The sequence below is a fragment of the Trachypithecus francoisi genome, unplaced genomic scaffold (genome assembly GCF_009764315.1).
Source record: "Trachypithecus francoisi isolate TF-2019V2 unplaced genomic scaffold, Tfra_2.0 Lachesis_group15, whole genome shotgun sequence".
NCBI lineage: Eukaryota > Metazoa > Chordata > Mammalia > Primates > Cercopithecidae > Trachypithecus > Trachypithecus francoisi.
In genome coordinates this window covers 11,119,666-11,146,276 of record NW_022681460.1, presented here as the reverse complement: position 1 = coordinate 11,146,276, position 26,611 = coordinate 11,119,666, and the positions used below count along the sequence as shown (strand labels likewise).

At 40.6% G+C, this 26,611-nt stretch overlaps 1 long non-coding RNA gene and 1 pseudogene across 7 annotated transcripts in view; one reads left to right on the top strand and one right to left on the bottom strand.

Moving 5' to 3' along the window:
- The window catches only part of LOC117096938, a 130,012-nt gene that overhangs the window by 99,874 nt on the left and 3,527 nt on the right, over nucleotides 1–26,611 (bottom strand). Inside the window, exon 3 of one of the 7 annotated variants that reach the window (XR_004442729.1) lies at nucleotides 701–1,012. The exons of 5 other annotated variants lie outside the window; for them this stretch is intronic. This is a non-coding gene — a long non-coding RNA (uncharacterized LOC117096938). Of the gene's footprint in view, nucleotides 1–700; nucleotides 1,013–26,611 lie in introns of those variants that run through there. One more of the 7 variants, XR_004442726.1, reaches the window with a different exon arrangement.
- LOC117096940 lies at nucleotides 9,006–10,367 on the top strand (annotated as a pseudogene).

Genomic DNA, 26,611 nt, shown 5'->3' with positions numbered 1-26,611 from the left:
TATCTCTTTTTAGTATATTTATCTTTTTAAGATGTAGGTTAATAAAAGTCTACTGGGCTTCCTAGGATATAATGTTATTAAATTCAGAGTTGAAACTTTTACTCTTTAGATATCTACAGTTAACTAATAAATTTTCTATAACATACTTTTACATCTTTTATAAACAGAATATTTTTAAAACCCACAACTGTATGATACAAAACAATAAGTAGACAAAATAATAAATGAAATATGATATGGCTTCTGCTAGGTACCTATGAGTTTTACAGAATAATCATTACAACAGATGTCCTTAGAGAACAAAGGAGAATGAGAAAATGTAAAAGTCGGGGTGGCATGGAAGATATTTTGTTATCTTCTACTGTGTGGTCTTTCATTGCACTATTCTTTAAACAGAAAGAGGCCTCCTCAAGGGCAAGTCCTGTTTCAAAGGTCCCCTTCCCCTCCTGACTACAGAATAATGTGTTTGTGTAGTATATGATTACACCAGACAAGACTGTGAACACATGTGATTTACTCAATGATCCTATTCTGCTTCCTTTTAAAGATAAAGAATGCATTTAAGTCGATTGTGTATGAGACTGTGGTAATTCCTTAGAAGGCTCCTTTCAAACAGAGAATTAAAACATTAAGAGCATAGCTATTTTCCTGGTCTTCATTTTCCTTCCAGAGAACATTAATACTTTCATTTATTCACGAGTGATTATTTTAAAATAGTTTTAATTTTTCTTTGTATAAGCAAGATGACCCCATAAAACATTCACTTTTCAAAAATCTTTATATGCAAATAACTTACAAAAATCTGTGTAAAAGAAACAACTAAAACAAGACAGCCACCACCACCACAGATCCTAAATAGCAGGCCAGATCAAGGTGCAGATCTCATGAAAACAAGCTGCTCACATTCCCAGAACCACAACCCCCTGGGGGTGGAATCTTGTCTTCTTTAACTTGCTGGGTGGTAGAGCCCATAGGAATTACTCAAACTATGAAAATCCCAAAGCATGGTCACCTACAGGGAAATGAGACAGATATGACTTGAGCATAATTATTTTCTTGTAATAATAGTAAAGAAAATAACTTTAAATAGTAAAAGTTGTGTGAGCTTCAACTTCAACAGATAGATAATTGTGCTTGTTTTTACCAAACAGAGCATTTGTTAGCTAAGGAGGAAAATATACAATGTATACTTGCCATTTTTTTCTTTAAAATAATATTCTCTAAGGCAGTCATATATAGTGATTATAGATACACTTAACCAGACATAGTGTTCTTGGTATTTCACATGGTTTATTTCATTTAATCCTCACAATAACCTTACGGGGTAAGAACCTTTTTTTTTTTTTTTTTTTTTTGGAGACAGAGTCTTGCTCTGTCGCCCAGGCTCGAGTGTAATGGCGCGATCTCGGCTCACTGCAACCTCCGCCTCCCAGGTTCAAGTGATTCTCCTGCCTCAGCCTCCCAAGTACCTGGGATTACAGGTGCATGCCACCACACCTGGCTAATTTTTGTATTTTTACTGGAGACGGGGTTTCACCATGTTGGCCAGGCTAGTCTCGAACTCCTGACCTCAAGTGATCCGCCTGCCTCAGCCTCCCAAAGTGCTGGGATTACAGACATGAGCCACCATGCCTGGCCCCAAGAACCATTATTATTACTATTTTTCAGATAAAGAGCTAAGACACAGGGAACTTAAATTACTTGGCCAAGATCACACAACCAGAATTCAAAACCAAGTATCTTGTCTCCAGAGCTCTTACTTTCAATTTAGTAAAAGTAAATGTGAAATCGCATTTTTAACCCCATTATCATACAGAACCATTCCTCTAAGACTGTAAATTCTGAGTTTCTTCCCTGTGAACTTCTACTTCTTTGACTCACTGTGACTGCCAAACTCTCAGTCCCTTCTAATTCATCTTCTGGTTTCACTTGCTTTCCTTTACAGCCTGGACTCTAGTCATTTCAATTATGCCCAAATCTCCTGCTCAGGCCTCACCAGTTAGAGTCAAACCAAAGTGGTCCCTTGTACCACAATCTCTGCTATTACTCTTCTTAGCAGTGATTTAATCCAAGAAAAGTCATGCTGCTTCTTTTTAAGTGAGTTCACTACTGCTCAGCAATCCTTTCACTGACACTACACAGCATCTATAGCAGTGGTTCCAAACTTTTTCTAGGACTAAATCCCTGAATATACCCATCTATCCCTTTATAGATTATTGTACCATGGATTTATTTAAAATTCATCCAAAGTAGGGTTGCCAAATACAGGATGCCTAGTTAAATTTGAAATTACAATAATCAAAGAAAATTTTAGTTTAAGTATGTCCCAAATAGAGAAATACATATAGTATTTAAGATAGTAAAAAATACCAAATGTACGCCAAATATTGCATGAGACATACTTTAATACTAAAAAACTGTTTACCTAAAATTCAATTTTAACTGGGCATCTTGGATTTTAATTTGTTAAATTTAATCCAATCAAATTCCTTTCTTTCCATTCTCAGAAGTATCTTTTCTGTTTTCAAAGGTTAATTCTCTGAACTTTTATTTGTCTTTCTCCTTACTTCTCTTTCTTCCTCATTCTACATATTTCTTCTCTGTACTTTCAAGCATGTTTGGGTCATCTCTCCTGTGTTTTATTTTGTTTTGAGACAGGGTCTTGCTTTGCTGTCTCCTATGCTGGAGTGCAATGGTGCAATCACAGCTCACTGAAGCCTCAAATTCCTGCCTGGGCTCAAACCATCCTCTCGCCTGAGCCTCCCTAGAAGCTGGGACTACAAGCATGTGCCATCATGCCTGGCTAATTTTAATTGTTTTTGGTAGAGACAGGTTCTCCTTATGTTGCCCAGACTGGTCTCGAACTCCTGGGCTCAAAGGACCCTCCCACTTTGGCCTCCCAAAGTGCTGGGATTATAGGCAAGGGCGACTACTCCCGGCCTCCTACTGTGGTGTTAAGGGTCCCAATTCTTCATCCCTCTATGAATCCATGCCCTTTGCCACATCACTTTGCAAGTTCTCTAAAGAGGATAATTCTGTTTCTCTGTTCCTTGAATATGGGGTTGGGCACATAAATTGCTTTGGTTATCAGAATGAGGGAGAAGTGCCAGTGTCAGTTTGGAGTCCATGTGTTTCTGTTTGCCCTTTTTCTTTTTTTTTTTTTAAGACAGAGTCTCACTCTGTCGCCCAGGCTGGAGTGCAGTGGCGCGAATGGGTTCAAGTGATTCTCCTGCCTCAGCCTCCCGAGTAGCTGGGACTACAGGCACGTGCCACCACACCCGGCTAAGTTTTGTATTTTTAGTAGAGACGGGATTTTACCATGTTGGCCAGGTTGGTCTCGAACTCCTGACCTCAGGTGATCCGCCTGCCTCAGCCTCCCAAAGTGCTGGGATTATAGGTGTGAGCCACTGCGCCCGGCCTCTGTTTGCCCTCTTTAACACTTCTTCCATTTTCATAAGATATGCCTAAAGTGAGCTGGACAGTCACAGGAGGATGATGATAAGTGTCCAGCCTACAGTAAAGCTCCCAGTAGGTTTGCTGATATATGAGGAAGCCCAGCTGAGAGGAGCCAACCCTCAGACATGTGAGCTATAATAATAATTATTGTCTTAAGCCACTTTAGAGTGTTTGTTGTACAGCAAAAGCTAAATGATGCATCTACCCTGAAAAAACCTCATCCTGATCATACTATTCCAGTTCCCTTTGTTGTATTCCCAAACTGCTGCAAAAAGTATCCTTTAGTTTTTGTTTGTATTCCTTTGCCATTTATTCTTATCTGTACCACTTCTCTTTTAACTGACACCAACATGCTCTTAATGGTCGGTCTTATAGCTCTGGCACTATCCTCATCCATGCTGGCCTCTGCACAGCACCTGACAGTATAGGTCATTTCATACCACTGTTAAATTTCTCCCTCTTGTATTGTACTCTACTAGTTTTTATTTCTTTGATTGCTCCATCTACTTCAAGCGCTCATCTTCTCTCTTCCATTCTTCTGGGGAGTTTATTCATTTTCTCAAGAGTGACTGTTATATATCTGACTTACACATCTTTATTTCTACTCTTAATCTCTATTTCAAGCTGTAGTTCAGCAGGTCCTCAAACTGCAGTGTGCATCAAAATCACTTGGACAGCTTGTTAATATTCATATTGCTGGGGCCTTACTCCCAGTTACCTATTCAGGGTAAGTCTGGGGTGGAACCTGATAATTTTCTTTTTGTTTTTTTTTTTTTGTTTGTTTTTTTGAGACGGAGTCTCGCTCTGTCGCCCAGGCTGGAGTGCAGTGGCCAGATTTCAGCTCACTGCAAGCTCCGCCTCCCGGGTTTACGCCATTCTCCTGCCTCAGCCTCCCGAGTAGCTGGGACTACAGGCGCCCGCCACCTCGCCTGTTTAGCTTTTTTGTATTTTTTAGTAGAGACGGGATTTCACCATGTTAGCCAGGATGGTCTCGATCTCCTGACCTCGTGATCCGCCCGTCTCGGCCTCCCAAAGTGCTGGGATTACAGGCTTGAGCCTCCGCGCCCGGCCTAATTTTCATTTTTAATAAGTTTCCAGGTGATGCTGATGCTGCAGCAGTGACCACACCTTGAGAACCACACTTCTAGTTCCATATTTCCAACTCTCTTAACAGTTTTCTCCTGGTTATCCATAGGTGCTTCAAATATCACATACAATGTCAATTAGAGTGGTTTTTGTTTTGTGTTGTTTTTAATATTGTAACCACTAGTAACTAATGGTCTATGTAATGCAAAATAAAGATTTTTCAGGAAGCTCACTAAAGGCTGCAGAACCATGTTCCAAATAAAAATAGAACCAGAAACTAGACTACGTGACAGTAGGAGCATGACCCCTAAGTCTGAAGTAAACTGTTTCTTGTTTTTGAATCCCTCAGTTCAAGAGTCAATTCCAAATGAGAGTCACCTATTTATCCCTTAGTTTGTACCAAGAGAGAGACAGAAAGGATTATGGTGGAAGTAGCCACCAAGGACTCCTCTTCTTTTCTTTCACATTGTCTTAGTTCAGGCTCTCTTAATTAAGCAGGTAGATTACTACAACAGCCTCTTAACTAGTTTTCTTGCCCCTAACATAACCTCCAATTCATTCTCCACATCATCTTCAGTTATCTCTTTAAGACACATGTCATTTTCTTCTTTGCCTTACCTGGTGTAGTATTCATGTCTTATCTTAAGTAATAAATTGCTTTTCTCCATATACAAGTGGTTGCAATATTTTTGCCTTAGCTGACACAAAAAATGCAAAAGCAGTTTGAGAGGGTAGGAAACACAACCATTGTAAACTGAGGATCTAATCGCCTAGTAATCAGGCAAGAGTCAGAAGCAGAGTACCAAATTTTGGATAGAGACCCCTCAAGGAGCCTTTAAGGTATCAATGTCTCTGACTAGACTGAAAACTCCCTCATGGCAAGGACCTAGTCCTCGTTCTATCCCCAGCACCTAGCTCAGTGCCTCACAAATAACAGGATTTAATGATATGAAGAAAGTCATCTCCAGACCCTCCCCTACTTTAAATTACTAGTTTACAGTCTCTGCTGGCTTATTGCCTCATCACCAAATCCTTCCTACATACCACTGCTAAATCAAGCCAATTATCGTTTCATTTCCTGCTCAAAACCTTCTGACTGTCCAATACATGCTCGCCAACTCTAAACTCTTCACCATTCAAAGCCTTCCAGAACTTGGTTCTAACCAATTTTCCGAAGCTTTCTTCTACTCCTCATTACACTGTCAAACAGTCTGGATAAATAAGATTTAACATAACATTTTTTCGGAAGGCCAAGATGGGCGGATCACAAGGTCAGGAGATAAGAGATCATCCTGACTGACACGGTGAAACCCTGTCTCCACTAAAAATACAAAAAAAATCACACGCCGGGGCCTATTGTCGGGGGAGGGGGGGGGAGGGCGGGGCGGAGGGATAGCATTAGGAAATGTACCTAATGTAAATGACGAGTTAATGGGTGCAGCACACCAACATGGTACATGTATACATATGTAACAAACTTGCACTGTTGTGCACATGTACCCTAGAACTTAAAGTATAATAATTTTTAAAAAAAGCAATTTGATAAAGTAAAAGAGCTTGTTTCTTAAAAAAAAAAAATACAAAAAAAAAAAAAATTAGCCAGGCACAGTGGCGGGCGCCTGTAGTCCCAGCTACTCAGGAGGCTGGGGCAGGAAAATGGCATGAACCTGGGAGACGGAGCTTGCAGTGAGCCGAGATCACACCACTGCACTCCAGCCTGGGCAACTGAGCGAGACTCCGACTCCAAACCAAACAAAACAAAACAAAAAACAACAACAAAAAATATTTTTTCTGTTCTTTTTTAATAATATTGTAAAATATATTACAAAATATATTTTGGAATATCTGTCTTCCATGATCTCTCCCCTATCTTACCTTCAAAGTCTAGTTAAGATGCCACCTGTCAGTAACCTACCACTCTAGGTTATTGGTAATGTATCCTCGTACCCTATGCTCCTTAATTACTTAAGATCTATTTGAAGCTTTTGTTAATTACTGTCCTGTTTCTATATATAACTTCTAGTAGTTGCACACATACTATCTTAAATTATCATTATGTAGTTGTATTATTTGTCCTATCAGATTTTAAGAGACTTAAGAGCTTTCTGCCACTAATCTTTTATATCCCCAGAAACTTCTGTAGTGCCTTACACACAGTGGGCAAAAAGTAAAATCTGTTAAAAAGATGAATAAATGGATGTTTATAATATAACACTAGTGTTTGGGGCGTGTCCCCTTGAGGTAGCCAGCCTGTGACTGTGCCAGGGATTTCTGAGCTGCTGAAATCAGAGGGTAATAAATCCTAGCAGCTTGGAACCGGATGGTGAGTCTAAATCAAAGATCATCAGGTTGAATGGAGATTCAAATGCCAGGAACAAGCATCAAGTGAAAATGTCCAGAAAATAGAACCTGAGATGAAATGTAGAGCCAAGGGTATGGAATCAGGCAGAGACACAGTAAAGGCAAAAGTAGTCATAACATATTGATGAAGGTCTGGAATGGTGGATTTTGGAGGGGAGGCTGTGCAGTGCATTCACCAAGGTGAGTGGTTTGTTATAAAATAATCACCTAAAAATTGGAAGTCAGGTTGGCACCCAATTATCACCTCTAGCAAAGAAACACATACATGAAAATAGAAAATTTATAATAGCAAATATAGAGAAATTAAATAGAACCTGCTTTGAGAGGTAGATCTCATTTGAGCTTCATTTTCTTGCTTCTGCCCTGTCACCTTAATTTGTCTCACACATTTGCACAAGTTCACATACAAGTTGTAATGTATTTTTTTATTCCTCTATATTATGGAAAATGAAAAACATATTTTAAGAGAGAGAATATCACAACACCCAACATCACTACAAAAATCTCAGAACTTATTTTTACTGTATTTTTTAGATTTTTAATCTTTCAGTGAAGCTGCAATAACAGTGTACATAATAACCACTGATTTTTCTACATGAACTGTTCACAGACTAGAAAATTCTGAGATTATTTTACAAAGTTTTAAAAATCCTTAAAAATGTTTAAGAAACTCTAATCATGAGAAGTACATATTCTGTTATCGAAAGTTCTAAAAAGTTTAATTCCTACAGCTACCTTGCCCTATAAAACATTTGTTTGCCTGTCAATCTGTGAGGTTGGATCAAGCAACTCTCTGTCCCACACAGTGTTTTCTTGGACTCATTAGTAGTAAGCATTGTGGCAAAGACTAACGTCCTCATGAAAAGGACAGTAAAATTCACTTTAAGTTCTACTATAAAGGTGCAATAGTCCTCTGTATAAATTGTAAATTTCAAAAAAAAAAAAAAAAAAAAAATTTTTTTTTTGGACACTATCTCACCCTGTTTCCCAGGCTGGAGTACAGTAGTGTGATCATGGCTCACTGCAGCTTTGATCTCCTGGGCTCAAGCAATCCTTCCAGCTCAGCCTCTCTAGTAGCTGGGACCACAGGTGCACACCACCACACCTGGCTAGTTTTTTTTTTTATTATTTATGGAGATAAAGTCTCACTATGTTGTCCAGGCTAGTCTCAAACTCATGGCTCCAAGGGATTCTCCTACCTCAGCCTCCCAAAGTGCTGAGATTACAGATGCAAGTCACCATGTCTGGCCAGAAATTTGTTATTTTGATTTAAATGCTGAATAAAGCACGTTTTAAAGCCTATATTATTCTTCCTGATATAACTGACAGAAGGATAAGTTCTCATATTAGGTCCTTTAAAAGTTAATGTATTTGGTGGCAACACAGAAGAATAGGAAGATCGCTTACCAAGGAGGTAGGTAACCTGGATCTCACTTACCCTATGGGATCTTCGGCAAGTCATTTACTTTCTCTGAGTCTCAATTTCTTCATCATAAAATCTAAAGACTTGGATTATTTCAATGGTCTTGACAGGAAGACTGCACTGGAATTGCCTGTGGGCATTCTGACTTGGTAGATATGAGAAGAAAGGGCCTAGATAAATGTATCTTTACAACACCTCATAAATGATTCTGATGCATATTACTGGTTAAGAACCAATGGTATAAATAATTTCTTGGGTTATTTGAAATTCTAAGAATCTACTTTTTACATCCAATCAATGGAATTTTAAAAACTCCTACCTTTCACTATTATATCATTCTTCTTGATGAATAAGTATATTTTAGGAAATGGAGAAGCTGCCTCTAAATTGTGAATAGCTTACAGTTATTGAGTGCTTAGCAGTCTAAGGTGTTAACTCATTTAATATATGTAATTCAATCTTCACAACGACACTATGAGATAGGTACTACTATTATTATCTGTTTATTACAGACAGAAAAAATGGGGCATAGGAAGTAATTTGCCCAAGTTATGGAGCAGGTAAGTAGGGAAATTGGGCTGCAGAGTTTAAACACTTACCGGAATGCTCTACTATCATTCAATAAATGACCTATACATACCAGTAGGCCCCATCACTATTCCCCACCCAAATAGTGCTGTTTTCCCTGCTACTACAGGGGAAAAAAGGGGTATGTTTTTAGAAAATCTTTGAGAGCAGAAGGGGGAAGCTGGGAAACTCAAGAATGAAAAAACTCAAGGGACCTGGGCCTAAGACCTCTGGCCCTGAATTACAACTAGAGATTACTTTGATTTACAAAAGCCTCTTTAAATAGGGTAACTATTTTTAGGAGTTATTTTCCTTCAGTCATCATTTCATCCCATGATGTCTAAGACATGCTCTTTTTGACTGAATAAATATTAATTTAAAAAAATATTAGAAATGTACCCTATCAGATGAACTAGACCCAAAACTGTAAAGTACAACAGGAAAGGACAAAAGCTACGTTAGAGTCAGAGGGAATGATGATCAAATGATTCAGCCTATTGTTAATTTTGGGTATGCAAAGGAGAATTGTAACACCATACTTTAGCATAAGGTAGAGACTAATACGTAACATGGTATAACCTTCCCTTCCCAATAGTTATTAGATGGGCTGTCTACTTGGGTGATGAATTCACTCAGGATGAGGGCAGGAATTCAGGTGAAGGAGGAAGACTGTAAGCCAAGTGCCAAAGTCTTCAACATCTTTAATAAATTAAGTCTTGAAAGACTATGAATATGCTAAGTACAGGGGAGCAGATATTCTAGAATGAGGATCCTTCCTCTTTCTCTGTGAGTTTTCAGTCTAAAAACATTTTATACAAATACAGAAGTAAGCAGCTGCTTAAGAAAAATGAGTAGTGTTTTCCTTCATTCATAAAACTAATCTTTGTACTGCTTTGCAGACTTGGCAAGAACCTCTGGTTCACATTTTCATCCTAAGGCCAGATTTTCCCTGCTAAAGAGGAATGGAGAATGAAATTACCTGCTAATTCAAGTAAGAAAAATATTAGCTCTTGTTCTCATAAATTTGTGAAAATAAATTACAACTAGATTACCCCAGTTCTGATTTGAAAACAGCTGGTGAGACTACTAGGTGTAGTTTCTCACTACTTTTTTTTTTAAAGCGTAAAAACACACATATACAAAGGTTTTTAAAAATAATCTTAAAAGAACAGAGTAGCACGCTATTTCCTGACAGGCCGACCTTTACACAAAGAATGTTTACTTTCAACAAACTGAAAATTACTCTTACCTACGGCTTCAGAATATCACCGTCTACCTCAGAAAGCAGATGTTTTGTACAAGTCATAAATAAGTGGCTAGACGGACACTATTTGGTCATCAAATGATCAACGTAGAGGGCAGGGGGAAATTATTTCTGCAGTACCAACCATATATCTGGTACTGTGCAAAGGGAAAAAGGAAACAGGCCGGGAATGGTGGTTCATGCCTATCATCCCAGCACTTTGGGAGGCCCAGCTGGGAGGATCCCTTAAGCCTAGGAGTTTAAGACCAGCCTGGGCAACATTGGGAGACTCCATCTCTACAAAAATAAAAAAAAATTGGTGTCGGGAGCCTGTAGTCCCAGCTACTCAGGAGGCTGAGGCAGGAGAATGGCATGAACCTAGGAGGTGGAGCTTGCAGTGAGCCGAGATCACGCCACTGCACTCCAGCCTGGGCAACAGAGCAAGACTCAGTCTCAAAAAAAAAAAAAAAAAATTGCCAGGAGCAGTAGCACATACCTGTGGCCCCAGTTACTTAGGAGGCTGAGGTGGGAGAATCGTTTAGGCCCAGGAGGTCAAGGCTGCAGTGAAGTGTGATTGCATCACTGCATTCCAACCTGGGCAACAGAGCAAGACCCTGTCTTAAAAGAAAAAAGGAACTGTAGAATATGATTCCTAATGTCAAGAAACTTACAGCTTATTGGTCAATTACATAATACTGGAGTCTAGGACCACGTCTTACTCTTAAAAAAAAAAAAAAACAACCACATCATTTAACATAGGATTTTATAAATATCAGTGAGTTAATAAAAAGTTAAAATAATACAAAAAACTTAGAACTGAGCAATAAAATGCATGTTTAATATAGGCGACAGGGCCAGGCACAGTGGCTCACGCCTGCAATCCTAGCACTTTGGGAGGCTGAGGGAGGCAGATCACCTGAGGTCAGGAATTTGAGATCACACTGGCCAAACACAGCAAAACCCCGTCTCTACTAAAAATACAAAAATTAGCTGGGTGTGGTGTTGGGCACCTGTAATCCCAGCTATCTGGGAGGCTGAGGCAGGAGAATTGCTTGAACTCGGGAGACAGAGGTTGCAGTGAGCCAAGAATGTGCAACTGCAGTCCAGCCTGTGTGACAGAGTGAGACTCTGTCTCAAAAATAAAATAAAATAAATAGGTGACTGAGTGAAGAGATAACAGTTAAGTTGATGTAATTATAATCTATGAAACCTCTATTAACAATGAGAACACATGGACACAGGGAGGGGAACAACAAACACTGGGGCCTGTTGAGGGGTGGGGGACAAGGGGAGGGAGAGCATTACCACAAATACTTAATGCATGCGGGGCTTAAAACCCAGATGATGGGTTGATAGGTGCAGCAAACCACCATGGCACATATATACCTATGTAACAAACCTGCACATTGTGCACATGTATCCCAGAATTTCAAGTAAAAACAGCAAACGAACAACAACAAAAAAACTCTACTAAAAAATCTTTTTCCTATTCCAATTTTATACTATTTTGAGTAAGTACTGTCACAGGAAGGTCGCTACTCCTACTTACTGAAATCTTTAAGAAAGAAAAGAGTGGGTTAACTGGGCAAAAAGAGACAGGGAAAGGAAGAGCAAACTAGGCAGAATGAGTATCACATGCAATTCTCTCTTCTGTGGAGAAAGAACATGCCATGTACCAAGAACTGGTGATATCAAACAGTGAACTATAAAGTAAGTTCCTTGAAAAATTCAGGATAGGATCCAAAATGGAGCAAAATTTTCACCTTAAAAAGGCTCAGTGTGATATATATGATAATATAAAATTTGAATGATTCTGTTGTTGGCCAACAGTGGGAAAATGGTTAGGTAAATTATCACATGTCCACAACACAGCATATTTTGCAGCCATTAAAACAATGTATATGTAGAGTTTTAATTTACATGGAAAATGCTTGTTATAATGCAAAGTCAAAAAACGAGGACATTACTTTCTCTATGTAATATATTTACAGAAAAATTTTCTAGAAACAGAATGGACTACAATGTTAATCATGACTTCCACTGGGTGAGACTAAATGTTCTCTATTTTTCTTTATTGTCTTCCATATTTTCCATGCTATGCATTTAAAACTTTTAAAATTGGAAAAATACATTTTATTGAGAAAATGAAGAAATAGGACATCTATATTTACACATCTGAGAATAAGTAGTCTTTTCTGGCTTCTGGAATGAGGATGTAAAATAAGGCAAAATCTAGGAGAATCCAGTGTCAATAACAAAGTTTTCTGTGTTTGTTTGTTTGTTTTTTGAGACAGGGTCTTGCTCTGTGACCCAGGCTGGAGTGCAGTGGTGATCACAGCTCACTGTGGCCTCAAATTCCTGGGCTCCAGCAATCTTCCTGCCTCAGCCTCCTGAGTAGCTGGGACTACAGGCATACATCACCACGCCTGGCTAATTTTTAATTTTTTGTAGAGACAAAGTCTCACTATGTTGCCCAAGCTGATCTCAAACTTCTGGGCTCAAGTAATTATCTCACCTTGGTCTTCCAAAGTACTGGGATTACAAGGATGAGCCACCCTGCCCAGTCTCAGTAAAAAGCTTTCTAGTGGGAGTTTTTCTGGAATGTGATTTACACTGTGAATATTAAAATGCAATAAACTTTAGGGCCAGGGGAAACTACCCTGAGATATGTTGATCCAAATAGATACCTTGCTTCTGAGATTTTGCATCTTAATTATTTAAATTGGGAATTTTATCTATCCTTACTCTATGTGTGTTTGGTCTCCTCCTGCCTATCTATAATATAATCCATTGGAAATGCTCTGGTATCAATTCCAGATATATAATTTAAATGAGGGTCCTGGAAAGCTCAGGCATCAGTTCTAATATTACTCTATTCTGAAAGTTTTTAAAATTTTTTGTTCCTCAAACATCATCTTTAATTTATAGGCTCACCGGTTCCTTCCTTAAGACTATTACTGCTAATTTACAGAAGTGGAAGAGTTGTTTCAGAAAAGTTTTGCTTCTCTGAGTAACCGAGTAAATTAATTGGTTAAAACGAATAGAGAGATCTCTGTTCAGGAAATTCATCTCTCACCACATGATAAATCTGACTTTCCTTTAGTTTAAAGAGAAAAAAATAAATGACATGAAATACGACTTTTGGCCAAGAATTATTTTATTACTATTCATTTAGGCAACAAATATTTATGTGCCTACCTTGTACCCAGGAAGGTTCTATGGAGAAATTGCAGAAACATGCATTGCAGGGGCCACTGAAAACAATATGCTAAGAATCGATAAAGCTCAAGGACAGTATCTCTAGCTAGTTGCACTTTTAATGAACTCCAGTAGTCAAGGACAGTATCTCTAGTTGAACTTTTAATGAACTCTAGTAGGCGCCAAGAAGGCAGACAAATAAGAAAGAGCTTAGAGTCAAGGAACTAAGCAGAAGGTTACATCTGGGTGCAGAAAGTTTGTTTTGCATTGTGTTATTTTTGCTGACGTGGGGTTTATGGAGTATAAATAAAGTGAGGCGGAGGCTCTAGGCACGGCCGCCATGTTCTCTATTTGTCTTTGTCTCTTGTGTCTGTTCATTCTCCACCACCACCACCGCAGTCCTCAATAAGTGGCACAGCGAGCAGGGTCCGCACGGGTGAGTAGCGGGGAACAACAAGGGAACCCCCTAGGAGCGGGTAAAACCCGGGATGTTAAGGGGAACCTTCTTAAGCTTTCATTATGGGGAATTCCAGTTCCTTGCCCTCAGAATATTTAAGATTATTACAAGGGCTTTTACTTTCGATTGGGGTTGATGCAAAAGAGAGAACTTTGCGGAAATTGTTTGCTCATGTGGAACAACATTGCTCTTGGTTTCAATATCAAACTGAAGTACAATTAAATAAGCGAGAGTGGAAACAGGTTGTTAAGACCTTTCGTCAAGCACACCAGTGCGGTGATGTAATGTTGGCACCTTTATGGGCCCTTTATGCTTCTATTACCTAAGCTTTGGAGCTCTTAGAGATAGACTCTGAAAAAGGGGAAGGTGGGAATGAGGAGTCTTTGAAGTCTCTGATAGCCATTTCCCCTCCTTTAGATAATCCTGTAACTGGAGGTCTCATGAAAAAGAATCAGCAATTCAGGCCGGGCGCGGTGGCTCAAGCCTGTAATCCCAGCACTTTGGGAGGCCGAGACGGGCGGATCACGAGGTCAGGAGATCGAGACCATCCTGGCTAACAAGGTGAAACCCCGTCTCTACTAAAAATACAAAAACTAGCCGGGCGAGGTGGCAGGCGCCTGTAGTCCCAGCTACTCGGGAGGCTGAGGCAGGAGAATGGCGTAAACCTGAGAGACGGAGCTTGCAGTGAGCTGAGATCCGGCCACTGCACTCCAGTCGGGCGACAGAGCGAGACTCCGCCTCAAAAAAAAAAAAAAAAAAAAAAAAAAAAGAATCAGCAATTCAAAAGGAGCTTCAGCCGGTTGTTCAATTGTTACAACAAATTTTACAATTACAGTTATCTCCCCCTCAGCCTTCTCCTCCACCCACTCCTGTTTTTACTTTTCCTGTGGTCCATCCACCCCCATCGGCACCCAAGGTGGAGGAGGACAGTTTTCCCCCACCGCCACCGCCGGTGGAAATGCTGCCTCGTTCAGGCACGGTTTTTGCTGTCCCCGCTTCTACTGCTAAAGCTGTAATTGAGGTATTGGATTCTCAAGAAGATGAGGATCCTCTACAATTGTTCCCCATTATTAGGCAACCTTTTGGCCCTGATGCTCAATATCCTCAAGGAGGTGTGAATGTGCAGTATAATGTCCTTCAATTTAAGTTCCTTAAAGAAATGAAAGCAGCTGTTGCTAATTATGGCCCTCAATCTCCTTTTGTCATGGGGCTTTTAGATTCTTTATCTTCTGAGAATTTGTTTTTGCCTCTTGATTGGGAGACCTTGGGGAAGGCTGTTTTGGACCGCTCTCAGTGGCTTCAGCTACGCAGTTGGTGGCTGGAAGATGCCAAAGAACAGGCTCGCTGTAATGCCGCTAGAAATCCTCCAGGGCCAACAGAGGAGCAATTAACAGGTACTGGTCAGTTTGCTACCGTAGCGGCTCAATCTGGACTTGATGACGTGGCATTATCACAAGTTAAAGGACTGTTTTTAAAGGCTTGGTGTAAAGTAAAACCATCGGGGAAAACTGCCTTGTCTTTTGTTAAGGTTTTGCAGCGTGCCAATGAACCTTATCCTGATTTTGTTGCTCGGCTCCAAGACGCTGTCATAAAGACTGCGGGTAGCGAGGCTACAGGCAAAATCCTGGTAACCACACTAGCTTTTGAGAATGCTAATCAGAAATGTCAGAGGTTGTTGCGTCCTCTAAAGGCTACTGGAAACTTACAAATAGAAGATTTTATTAGAGCCTGTGCAGGAGTGGGAGGGGCTGCCTATAACGCTCAGTTGTTGCTGGAGCTTTATCTAAGGCACTCATGGGGAAAAAGGGAGTTTGTTTTCAATGTGGAAAGACCGGTCATTTTAAAAAGGAGTGCCGTAAACTATCTAATAAGAGCAACTCCTCAAGAGTAGGATCTAAAAAGCTTCCCACTGAGCCCTGTGGTCGTTGCGGCAAAGGGCGACACTGGACTAATGAATGTCAGTCTAAGGTGGACAAAGATGGTAATCTTTTAACCTCCGGATCGGGAAACTTGCAAAGGTGCCCTTCAGCTTGGGGCCCCAACAACAATACAAGCCTTCTTCATTTGCAATTTCCAGTCAGTTCGGGGGTCCAGCATCAGCAAGCCAGTCAATCAATGTTAACTCCCAATTTTCAGTAGCTCAGCTTTTCTCTGCTACTTCTGGTAGTGCTGCTGCTGATGTTGCCATTTTGCAGGCCATCGAACTCACCCCAGAAATGGGGATTGTTAAATTGCCTACAGGTGTTTTTGGGCCATTACCGTCACATACTGTTGGACTGCTTATAGGACGCAGCAGTAGCATTCTACAGGGTTTACAAGTTCATTTGGGTGTTATAGAGTCTGATTATAAAGGGGAAATTCAAATTATGGCACAGGCTCATAAGCCCATATCCTTAAAAGAGGGGCAATGAATTACACAATTCCTTTTTTTTTTTTTTTTTTTTTTGAGGCGGAGTCTCGCTCTGTCGCCCAGACTGGAGTGCAGTGGCGCAACCTCGGCTCACTGCAAGCTCCGCCTCCTGGGTTCACGCCATTCTCCTGCCTCAGCCTCCCGAGTAGCTGGGACTACAGGCGCCCGCCACCTCGCCCGGCTAGTTTTTTGTATTTTTAGTAGAGACGGGGTTTCACCATGTTAGCCAGGATGGTCTCGATCTCCTGACCTCGTGATCCGCCCGTCTCGGCCTCCCAAAGTGCTGGGATTACAGGCTTGAGCCACCGCGCCCGGCCCACAATTCCTTTTACTACCCCATTTTCAATTTCCTTCACGGAGGCAAGAAAGAACCGGAGGTTTTGGAAGCATGAGTAAACATATTTTTTGGGAAACCTTAGTAACTCAACAAAAACCCTTATTTCCCCTCGAAGTAGAGGGAAAAATTTTTCAGGGCTTGATCGACACTAGAGCTGATGTTTCCATTATTGCCTCCGACCAATGGCCTTTACAGTGGCCTAAACAGCCTGTTGCTGTTTCTCTTACCGAATTAGGTTCCACCTGAGGTGTATCAAAGTTCTCAATCCTTAAGTTGTTGAGGGCCAGATGGTCAAACGGCCCAAGTCCAGTTTTATATTATTCCTATTGCCCTAAACTTATGGGGGCGAGATTTATGACAACAATTTGGAGCTTTTGTTTCTATTCCTCATGTCTCTAATTCTGCCAAGAATATGATGTTCCGCATGGGCTACAATCCCCTTGAAAAATCTTTAAACATATAGTCACTGTTCAGCAGCCTCAAGCCCTTCCTTTGACGTGGAAAACTAATGTTCCTATATGGATTGAACAGTGGCCTTTAACACGTGAAAAGCTTAAGGCCTTGGAAAACTTAGTTCAGGAACAATTATCCTTAGGTCATATAGAGCCTAATACTTCTCCATGGAATTCCCCTGTCTTTGTGATAAAGAAAAAAAAAAAAAAATTCAAGTGGATTTTCCTATTCAATATTTAGATTATACCTTGGGAGCACAAAATATTCGACCCCAAAAGATTCAAATTCGATGTGATCATTTAAAAACATTAAATGACTTTCAAAAGCTTTTAGGAGACATTAATTGGATGCGTCCTGTTTTAGGAATACCAACGTATCAATTACAACATCTTTTTTCTATTCTAGAAGGAGACAGTCACTTGGACAGCCCACGTCATTTAACTCCTTTGGCTTTACAGGAACTCCAGCTGGTAGAAGAGCAGCTTCAAAAAGCCCATTTACATTATATCCTTCCTGACGTTCCCCTTTCCTTGTGTTTATTTCACACTTTACATTCTCCCACAGGACTGATTCATCAAACAAATCGGCCGTTAAAATGGATTTTTTTATCCAACAAAACATCTAAACGCTTGACTACTTATATCGACTGTTTAGCTAAATTGATCATCAAAGGACGGCATCGCTGTCGACAACTCTGGGGAGGAGATCCTTCCTTCATTATCTCTCAATTCACTCATAGTCAGATTACCTATCTTCTTGCCACTTCTGATTCTTGACAAGTTGCTTGCGCCTCATTTGTCAGACAATTTTCTACCCAATATCCTAAATCTCCGACAGGCAGCATTCTGTATTGCCCTTCTCACCAATATCTATATTTCCTGTTCAAGGTCCTACTTTTTTCACTAATGCTAGTAGTAATAGTAAAGCTGGATATTGGAGTGTTCATCAATCTCGAGTTACAGTTTATTCTTATCCCTCGGTACAACAGGGAGAATTGTTTGCTATTCTCATGGTTTTACTTGATTTCCCTACCACCAGTTGTAACATTGTTAGTGATTCTCAATACGCCGTTTATGTTACTTCTTATATTTCTCAGGCCACTCTACCTCTTTGTGCTACTTCTTCTCTTCAAAAACTCCTTTATTCATCACTCATCTTCGTTCTCATTCTCGACTTCCTGGACCATTAGTTCATAATAATACTCAGATTGATTCACTTTTAATCGGCCACTTGCAGGCGACAGAACAAGAGCATACTCTGCATCACACTAATAGTTCTGGCCTTCAACGACAGTTTCATTTAACTCGTAAACAAACTCATTCTCTTATTCAAGCTTGTCCTTCTTGTGCTCCTTTAAGCATTCCATCTTTCCATCCTGGGGTTAATCCGCGAGATACTCAAGTTAATCAGATTTGGCAAATGGATGTCACATATGTCCCTTCTTTCAGACGATTAAAATATGTTCATCATACCATTGATACTTACTCTCATTTTCAATGGGCAACTCCGTTGCCATCTGAAAAAGCTGATTCTGTTATTACTCATCTCTTAACTTGTTTTGCCATCATGGGCATTCCTCTTATACTTAAAACTGATAATGCCCCTGCCTATGTCTCTCGTAAATTACAAATTTTCTTACACCAATACAATATTCAACATCTCACCGATATCCCGGGCAACAATCAAGGTCAAGCCATTACTGAGCGCGCAAATTTAACCTTAAAAACGCAGCTGCAAAAACAAAAAGGGGGAAATGAGTCCCCCAGAAACCAGATACTGAAGGTTCTTTTTACCTTAAATTTTTTGAATCAATGGAGACAATTGCAGGACTCTGCTGCCATAACTCATCTTTCCTCACCTTCCTTGGTGATAGTCCCCGCCGACAATTTAAGGGTTTGGTATCCTAATGAAGAAGGTAAGTATGCTCAAGGGCAAGTTCTAAAACAGGGATGGGGCTATGCTCTTGTCCTTACAGAGAGCGGACCTGAGTGGTTTCCTACAAGGCGATTGAAACCCTGTTGAAAAGAAAACTGGACTCAGCATGCACCTCTTCTTTTGTTAGATGTGCCTCGGCGGGGGACTTATTTCCCTTAGTGAGGCTTTGTATGAATATTGGACTTATATTCCCTTTCCACCCTTGTATCAGGGAGTCGCCTGGGGGGAGGTGAAAATTAAGGTTTTCACCAATGACACTACTTGGATGCCGTCCCCCTATATGGATAATGACAACATAGAACGGGAAACGGGAATAATAAACAGCACATACCAATTTGGAGTGGAAGGACTTCCGATTTGCATGGGAATTAGTCCTCATTGTCTCCGGAAATCACATGAAGCTTGGGCTGTTCGCTATAATCATAGCCATGTGGCTGCTAACACTGTTATTATTGTAACTAGAAGCTTTCAGTATAACCATACTGTATATAGTAATGAGACTATTCCTAGTTCCTTACCTTTTTGTCCTATCCCAGAGGTTTTCCCTAATATTGAGGTGCTGGAGTGGCAGCACTGTCGGGGAACTAAGCCCTGGATTTTAATAGAGTACAATGGGCTGCAAGTAACTGATTGGAGTGTGCACGGTGATTTTCAAACAAAACTTAGTCACATACCTTTGAAATGGCACTGGGTAAATAAAAATATTGCCGCTGATGGTAATGAGACCTTGGTATGGCATGAAGGAGGCTTGTCGCCACCTATGCCTCATCTTAAACACTCTTTACAAGTACAGGGTCATCTTTGGAAGTTATTAGCTGCAGGTGATGCTATTAGTACTTTTATGGGAAATATGTCCCTTAATCTTTCTAACCCGAAGAGCTCCTTTCATATTCACTTACATCGGAATACCTCCCGATATATTATTGCTTGTGTCCAAAAGCCTTACCTATTATTAGCGGGGAACTTAATGTGGGATAATGATACGGGGATTGTTAATTGTAAAGATACGTGTACATTTTTGTCTTGCCTCAATCATTCCTGGTGGCGCAGTTTTACGTGGGATATTTATATCCTCAGGGCTCGTAAGGAAATTTGGCTACCTGTCAACCTTACGCGACCGTGGGGGGCATCACCTCTTGAGACTTATATTTGGACTTCCCTCCAGCGGACCCGTCGTGCCCTTGGACTTATAATTGCCTTGGTGATGAGCCTTGTTGCCATTGCCTCCACTGCGGCTGTGGCAGGGCTCGCACTACATCAAAGCATACAAAATGCTAAATTTGTACAGCAATGGCACGAGCAATCTCACTGGCTGTGGCTTCAACAACAGAACATTGACTCTCAACTTGCTAAAAGATTGGACAATGTGGAGCAAGCCTTAACGTGGCTTGGAGATCAGCTCACTGTCCTCAGTACGCAGATAACATTACAATGTGATTGGAACTCCACTCAATTTTGCGTAACACCTGTGCCTTTTAATGTTTCTCAGAATTGGACCAAAATCCAAAGATTATTAATAGGCCATAAAAATATTAGTTTGGACATCCAAGAACTCACTCAAAACATTTCCGAAGCATTTCGACAACAACTACATGTATTGTCTGTAGCAGCTACCCTGCAAGAGCTGGGTCAACGCTTTGCTGCCCTTGACCCATGGACCCAGATGAAAACATGGATTTCTACCATCTCTGGAAGTATATTGCTTTGGGCGCTCGGATTGGGTCTACTTCTCATGGTAATCCGATGCTCCCTCCGTCGCATCCAAAAACAAAGGAAAACACAAGAACAAGTATGGGCTACCTTTCTAGGATTGAGGCAAAACAAAAAGGGGGAAATGCAGGGGCCATTGAAAACAATAAGCTAAGAATTGATAAGGCTCAAGGACAGTATCTCTAGCTAGTTGCACTTTCAATGAACTCCAGTTGTCAAGGACAGTATCTCTAGTTGAACTTTTAATGAACTCTAGTAGGCGCCAAGAAGGCAGACAAATAAGAAAGAGCTTAGAGACAAGGAACTAAGCAGAAGGTTACATCTGGGTGCAGAAAGTTTGTTTTGCATTGTGTTATTTTTGCTGACGTGGGATTTACGGAGTATAAATAAAGTGAGGCGGAGGCTCTAGGCGCGGCCGCCATGTTCTCTGTTTGTCTTTGTCTCTTGTGTCTGTTCATTCTCCTCCACCACCACCGCGGTCCTCAATAATGCATAAAGCCTTTTGGGACTTTGTATGGTTGACAGCAGTTGCCTCTAACGTTTGCCATACTTATTTAGGACTTCCAAATCCCTCTGAAAGGGAATGAGTTTCCTTTCCATCATGGTTTCATAAAGGCAAGAGACTGGATGAAGGCACTGGGTAAAAATTTACTTTAAACTAGGCCAGGGTTTTTCAACACCTGCAATATTGACACTTTGGACCTGATAATTCTTTGTGCTGTAGGGGCTGCCCTATGCATTGTAAGATGTGATAATAAAAATGCCTCCAGGTATTTTGCCAAATGTCCCCTAGGGAGGCAAAAATCACCCCTGGTTGAGGACCACTGGACCAAATGATTCAGACATTTGACCCTACAGTAGTTAAGAAAACTGAGTTATCTAAGAGTGAAGGAAAGAGAAGGGATGACACAAAGAATAATTTAGCTTGAGGCCAGGTGCCATGGCTCACACCTGTAATCCCAGCACTTTGGGAGGCCAAGGCAGGCGGATCACTTGGGCTCAGAAGTTCAAGACCAGCCTGGGCAACATAGTGAAACCCTGTCTCTAAAAACATATGAAAATTAGCTGGGTGTAGAGGTGCACGCCTGTAGTCCCAGCTACTCAGGAGGCTGAGGTGGGAGGATTGCTTGAGCATGGGAAGTCAAGACTGCAGTGAGTTGAGATTGGGTCACTGCATACCAGCCTGGGTGACAGAGTGAGACCCTGTCTCAAAAAGAATAATTTAGCAGGGCATGGTGGCTCACACCTGTTATCTCAGCACTTTGGGAGGCTGAGACAGGAGGATCGCTTGAGCCCAGGAGTTTGAGACCAGCTTGGACAATATAGTGAGACCTCATCTCTATTAAAATAATTTATAAAAAAAAAAAAAATTTAGCTTGAACTCAACCAAATTTACTAGAAAACAAAGTATCTAAATGATTAAGAAACAAAATACTGCCACTCTTGTCAAATCACTATGCCCTTCTACCTACTCCTTAAAGATGAATGAAAAACAGTGATAAGACAAGTCTTTCTGACAACAGAAATGACTACTTATATAGACGTTGCTCAGAAGATTCCCTAAGTATGGGAGTAAAAGTAATAAATCTGGAGTTTGGAGGCATGTGTTCTCACTAAACAGCTTTATTTCTTTGGGTCTTAGCTTACTGCTATGTAATGGAGGGCTGTTGGGCAGGCAGTAGAGAGAGTTGTAAACAGATTTTTAAATTTTTTTAATTCAATAAATGCTGATAACTTACATTCTAGGCATTATACTTGGATCTAGTATATAAAAGATGAAAAGACATGGTCTGCTCCTTCAAGAAGATAACAGTCTATTAGAATGACAGACTAACAAACAACTACAATAATGTAAGCATTATAATAGAAGCATGTACAAAAAGAAGTGGAAGGCTAGAAACAACACCTAAATCTGTTTGAGGAAATCAAGGAAACCTTTACATGGAAGTGGCATTTGAGCTAAAACTTGAAAGATAAATAAGAATTTTGCCAGGAAATAAGAAGGGAGAATGTACTATGCCAGTTAGAAAGGCAAATGCACAGAAATTTGATAGTTTTTCAAAAAGAATGGCATGTTTACGAAGCTATAATACCTCAGTGGTACTAGAAGATAAATGGAAAAGGTGAAAAGGTATGAAGCCGAATATCTATCTAGGCCAAATCATGAAGGTGGTATGCCATAAACACTGTGTTCAAGGCAACAGACGATAATTTGACATAGATGATAACTTAAAATTTATGTGGTAGACAGATCACCCTTGCAGTACAGTAGAAAATAAAATTAGTGGGGAATAAGCCAAGAGACCAAACAAGTGACTACTGCAATAGTATACCTAAAGCTAGTGAAAGGCTACAAAAGGACAATGATTATGTGGACAGAAATGGGGAATATTCAGGAGAAAGAATAGGCAGGACTTGAATTATGAATGTTGGCGGGGGGATTACAGCTAAGGTGTATTCAGAATTATGCTAAGTATTTTTGGCAATACTTCATTTAATCCTTATAATATCCCTAATAGGAATGGAAAGCAGTCCAATTTGCTAAATGGTAATTTGCCAATGAATATGTTCGCTATATTTACCAAATACTTGTTTCAGAGAATATTCACCCTGAATATATTTAATAAATGTATTCTTTTTTTTGAGACATGATCTTGCTCTACCACCCAGGCTGGAGTCCAGTGGTGCAGCAACCTCGACCTCTTGGGCTCAAGTGATCCCCCCACCTCTCAACCAAGCAGCCTCTCAGTCCCACAGGGTTTCACCACGTTGCCTAGGCTGGTCTCAAACTCTTGGGCTCAAGCAATCCTCCCACCTCTGCCTCCCATCGTGTGAGCCATCATGCCTGGCCAATAAATGTATTCTTGGTAAACTTACTTTTTTAATGAATTCACTTTTGATGAAATGATTCAGAACCTAAGGTAAGTATACTTTTGCCTCTGTTTTATTGCAGAGAAAACTGAGGTTCATAGAAACCGACGTTCATAGTTAGCAAAGGCAGAATCAGGTCTATAGAACTGGAACTTTTTTTTTGAGACAGGGTCTCCCTCTGTTGCCCAGGCTACAGTACAGTGGCAACACTATGACTCCAGTAACTCAGCCACAGATGTAACATGTTTGTCTTATATTAACTTTATTACTCTTTTGAGTTCTTGCACCTCGTAAGTCCACCAGAATCCTTTGCTCATGAGGCTCAAGGTTCACTGCAGCCTTGACCTCCCCAAGCTCAAGCTATCCTCCTATCTCAGCCCCCACGTAGCTGGAACTACAGGCATGCACCATCACACCCAGCTAGATTTTGTATTTCTTGTAAAGATGGATTTTCGTCATGTTGCCCAGCCTGGTCTCAAACTCCTAGGCTCAGGCAATCCTCCCGCCTTGGCCTCCCAAAGTGCTGTGATTACAGGGTTCAGCCACTGTGCCGGCCCTGACAATGTTAATATTCTTAAATGAAGAACTATACCTTAAAAAAAAAAGACATAATGACACTAAATTCCAAATCCAATGTAGTAAGAGTAGCATATCTCATTATGACAACTTTCTTAGTTTTTCCTGGGGGCTACCTGATGAAGATAACAAAGGTAAGATGGTTCTCTTTGCTTTTCTGTGGTGCTCTGCTTTTTTTTTTAAACTATCAGAAATTGCCATCTATCTGGAGTCAACTACCATTTATATGTGACACACAGAACCCACTAACCACCTTTAAATTGTTATCTCAAATATTTGTTTCATCATCAATGAAGGTGGTATTATTTTTCTGACAATAGGAAAAAGTCATCATAATTCTGCTGTCCAGGGTATGAAAATTTGAAATCCTTTTTAACTCCAAATCCTTTTTAACTCAACTCTGTAGTGGCTCATGGTTCATAGCTATACACAGTGGAGTCCACTCTAGGATTTCAGTGGAGAGTGGCAACTTCTCTTTGGGGACATTTAGAAATACATGGGGAATTTTTCATTGTTACAGTGGCAAGTAGTGCACAGGGGCCAGGGATGTTAAATGTCCTGCACAATGAAAAACTGTTTCACCCAAATGCCAGAAGTCCCATTTGAGAAACCCAAGAGCTCAGAGTCATCAACTTCACGAACATGCGACATGTGTAGTCACATAGGGCCCAGTGCTTGGTTTAATGCTCTGCAATCACTGTCTTGAAAATTATAATACTTTTATGTTTGACTACCTGTTTTGTAAGTCCAGTGGTACAGCAGAGCATAACATGCAAGCAGAGGTATGTATGCTTTCTTCCTTGCCATTCTATTTGCATATGGTCTCCATGATGCCTCATGACAAAGGATTCTGGTGGACCTATGAGGTGCAGGAACTCAAGAGAGTAACAAAGTTAATACAAAACAAGCATATAACATCTATGACTGAGTTAGTGGAGGCACAGACAGTTCCAAGAGGCTACAGTTTTCATTCAAATCAGAACTTGCTTCAGGTGCAGAAAGAAGGCAACAGCATCTTTAAGAAACACAAGTGACTACATCACATCTTTCCTTACTCATGTGTTACTTCCCACTATTAGTCAACCATTTATACGAACAATGATGATAAAGAATGAAAGGAAAGTAGGGCAACTCAGCGCTCCCTTTCCTTTCATCCTTCCTTACTCATCAGTAAGCAGAAGACAGAGAATATTGGTAGAATGTGTGCACATCAAGAAGCAAAATAAAAATAGTTGAGTTAGTTTTGTGCAGAGTTTACACTGTTCTGATAGCACAAAATACGCATTTACAAGCTATGAATTGTATAATTTTGGTGATTCCAAATACAATTGAAATGCTCTTATACTTGCATTTTAAAATGGCATTACATAATATAAGGATGAATGGTAAAATTCATCCTAAGAATTAAAAAATTGAATTTTTTTTCTTGTAGAATGACATTAAAAAGTAAATTTAAAAACACTCTGACAAGTGGAAAGAGCAAAGACAGAAGAAAGAAAAAGCTTTATATTTTAGTACGGGTAACAGCACATTTTCCCCTGTATTGAAACAAGAGGCCTTACGTTTTCATTTTGCTCTGGGCCCCACAAATTATGTAGCTGGCTGTGACTGGGCTGGTTGAAGCAAAAAGGGATTAAAAGATACTATTTAGCTCACAGATCTCTCAGAGGGCCAGAGAATCAGACTTGGATAAACATAGCTAGAAACAACATCCAAGAAAAACCAAACCACAAAGAACACCCATCCCACATTACAAAGCTATTCTAGTGGAAACCCATCCCAGCACTGCCTGCCAGTCAGCACCTATGACTCTAAAACAGATGCCACAACTCCTCCCTACCTACCCAGAAGAACCTGATACCTCCTTCATGGTATTTGTCAGAAGATACTATCTCCCTGAGTGCAGCTGAAGCATCACGTTGCTTGCTGTCACATCCATGTCCTGAATGGGTACATCTGATTGCTGGAAACTAGGTCATTTACTGAAGCCAGCTTCTGACTGTCGGCATCCTTTCCAACTAACTCCACATTTACTGAAGTCACTCTGGTAGGGGGCATATTTGTACCACGTAGTCCCAGCTAGTTGGGAGGTTGAAGTGGGAGGAGCCTAGCAGTTCAAGACCAGCCTGGGCAACACCGTAAGACCCTGTTCCTAAAAAAGAAAGCAGGGCCAGGCGCGGTGGCTCAAGCCTGTAATCCCAGCACTTTGGGAGGCCCAGATGGGCGGATCATGAGGTCAGGAGATCGAGACCATCCTGGCTAACACGGTGAAACCCCATCTCTACCAAAAAATACAAAAAACTAGCCAGGCGTGGTGGCGGGCACCTGTAGTCCCAGCTACTCGGGAGGCTGAGGCAGGAGAATGGCGTAAACCTGGGAGGCGGAGCTTGCAGTGAGCTGAGATCCGGCCACTGCACTCCAGCCTGGGCAACAGAGCAAGACTCTGCCTCAAAAAAAAAAAAAAAAAAAAAAAGAAAGCAAACTGAATTGGCCAATGCTACAAATTAGGGCCTTCCCTCTTCTCAAGC